Source organism: Tachyglossus aculeatus, unplaced genomic scaffold (genome assembly GCF_015852505.1).
Source record: "Tachyglossus aculeatus isolate mTacAcu1 unplaced genomic scaffold, mTacAcu1.pri SUPER_34, whole genome shotgun sequence".
NCBI classification, from domain to species: domain Eukaryota; kingdom Metazoa; phylum Chordata; class Mammalia; order Monotremata; family Tachyglossidae; genus Tachyglossus; species Tachyglossus aculeatus.
This window is the reverse complement of record NW_024044839.1, coordinates 2,157,568-2,160,656: the sequence shown is the minus strand read 5'-3', so window position 1 is coordinate 2,160,656 and position 3,089 is coordinate 2,157,568.

Sequence of the window (3,089 nt, the reverse complement as noted above, 5' to 3'; positions counted from 1 at the left end):
CCCCCTCTCCATCCCCACCATCTTACCTCCTTCCCTTCCCCACAGCACCTGTATATATGTATATATGTTTGTACATATTTTTTACTCTATTTATTTATTTTACTTGTACATATCTATTCTATTTATTTTATTTTGTTAGTATGTTTGGTTTTGTTCTCTGTCTCCCCCTTTTAGACTGTGAGCCCACTGTTGGGTAGGGACCGTCTCTCTATGCTGCCAATTTGTACTTCCCAAGCGCTTAGTACAGTGCTCTGCACATAGTAAGTGCTCAATACATACGATTGATGATTATGATGATGATATTGAGCGCTTACTGTGTGCAGAGCACTGGACTAAGCGCTTGGGAAGTCCAAGTTGGCAACATACAGAGACGGTCCCTACCCAACAGTGGGCTCACAGTCTAAAATCTAAATACGATCTAATGAATGAAAGGGGTTGGAATAAAAGAGAGGGAAGGAAAGGAGAAAAGGAAGCAAAGTCGGGTGAGGGAGGGTGGGTCGGGGGAAAGTTGGGGAGCCCTGGAGGAGGGGAGAGAGGTCACCGTGGTGGGGAAAGACAACTCAGGACACGACCGGAAAACAAAATATTTAATGGTTTATCTACAAATCGACGCCAGTCCGCGGCCCCCACCCCGAAGGTTGAAATCAATCGATCCGTGGTATTTATCGAGCACTTACTGTGTGCAGAGCACTGGACTAAGCGCTGAAATTCCTCCTGGTGACCAAAGGCACTTCAGCCTGGTACCTGCAGTGGTACCCAGCCTCCAGATAAATCCTATTTATTGAGCGCTTACTATGTGCAGAGCACTGTACTAAGTGCTTGGGAAGTACAAATTCAGATGGCATGCACAGTGCCGGGAATTCTCTAAATTACCTGCCACCCCCAAAAAGGGGAAGGGAACGGGGAGCCAGGCCCAGCCCTGAGGAATCCAGGAATTCCCGCCGCCCCGCCGGCCCTGCAAGCATTCAGTGTCTGATCCAGGGTGAGTCTTGGGGCGGGGGATCCCCCAGATGCTAGGGAGAGCTGGGTGCGGGGCCTATGCCCTCCTCCACTCCGGTCTGTGAACTTCTAGACTGTGAGCCCACTGTTGGGTAGGGGCCATCTCTATGTGTTGCCAACTTGGACTTCCCAAGCGCTTAGTCCAGTGCTCTGCACACAGTAAGCGCTCAATAAATACACTTGAATGAATAAATGAATAAAGACGATAGATTGATTGTGAACACACCCAAAAATCCACGCCCCTTAGTCTACACAGCTCACATCTCCTCCAAGAGGCCTTCCCTGACTAAGCCCTCCTTTCCTCTTTTCCCATTCCCACTGCGTCCCCCTGACTTGCTCCCTTTATTCATCCCCCCCTCCCAATTTATGTCCATAACTGTCACTTCTTTCTTTCTAGTAATGTCTGTCTCCCCCTCTAGACTGTAAACTCACTGTGGTCTGGGAATGTGTCTGTTATATTGCTGTATTGTGATAATAATAATAATAATAATAATAATGATGGTATTTGTTAAGCGCTTACTATGTGTGAAGCACTGTTCTAAGCGCTGGGGGGGATACAAGGTGATCAGGTTGTCCCACGGGGGGCTCACAGTCTTCATCCCCAGATGGTATTTGTTAAGCACTTACTATGTGTGAAGCACTGTTCTAAGCGCTGGGGGGGATACAAGGTGATCAGGTTGTCCCACGGGGGGCTCACAGTCTTCATCCCCATTTTCCAGATGAGGGAACTGAGGCCCAGAGAAGTTAAGTGACTTGCCTAAAGTCACACAGCTGTACCCTCCCAAGCGCTTAGTACAGTGCTCTGCACACCGTAAGTGCTCAGTAAATCTGATTAATTGACTCACTGACAGGCAGGGCATGCCCCTGGGTCTCCCAGACTGGAAGCTTACTATGGGCAGGGATCACCTCTTGTGCCGCCACTGGACTCTTCCAAGTGCTCAGGGCAGTGCCATGCACACAGTAGGTGCTCAGTAAATACTACAGAAGGACCGATAAACTATAAGCTCCGTGAGGGCAGGGATCATCTTTTCCAACTGTATTGTAGTCTCCCAAGTGTCCGGTACAGAGTCACGCATACAGTAGGTGCTCAGTAAATAGCATTAATTGATTGCATGGGCCCAGGGCCCCGAGGAGAGGAGAGTCTCTGGAACCAGGACTTCAGAAAAGGTAGCGGTGGACGTACTGGGCTTCCTCAAGAAGTAACATGGCATAGTGGCTAGAGCACGGGCCTGGGAATCCAAAGTCATGGATTCTAATCCCGCTTCCACCACTTGTCTGCTGGGACACCTTGGGCAAGTCGCTACACTTCTCTGTGCCTCAGTTATCTCAGCTGTAAAATAATAATAATAATAATGGCATTTATTAAGCGCTTACTATGTGCAAAGCACTGTTCTAAGCACTGGGGAGGTTACAAGGTGATCAGGTTGTCCCACGTGGGGCTCACAGTCTTCATCCCCATTTTCCAGATGAGGGAACTGAGGCACAGAGAAGTTAAGTGACTTGCCCAAAGTCACACAGCTGACAAGTGGCGGAGCCGGGATTTGAACCCATGAACTCTGACTCCAAAGCCCGTGCTCTTTCCACTGAGCCACGCTGCTTCTCTAAGCGCTTACTATGTGCCAAGCAATCAATCAATCGTATCTATTGAGCGCTTACTGTGTGCAGAGCACTGGACTAAGCGCTTGGGAAGTCCAAGTTGGCAACATATAGAGACAGTCCCTACCCAACAGTGGGCTCACAGTCTAAAAGCACTGTTCTAAGCAACGGGGAAGTTACAAGGTGAACGGGTTGTCCCACGGGAGGCTCACAGTCTTAATCCCCATTTTCCAGATGGGGGAACTGAGGCGCAGAGAAGTGAAGTGACCTGCCCAAAGTCACCCAGCTAAGCGGCGGAGCCGGGGTTTGAACCCATGACCTCTGACTCCAAAGCCTGGGCTCTTTCCACTGAGCCACGCTGCTTCTCCGGGGGATTGAGTAAAATGGGGATTGAGATTGTGAATCCCATTTGGGACAGGGACTGTGTCCAACCCGATTTGCTTGTATTCCACCCCCGCGCTTAGTACAGTACCTGGCACATAGAGCTGAACAAA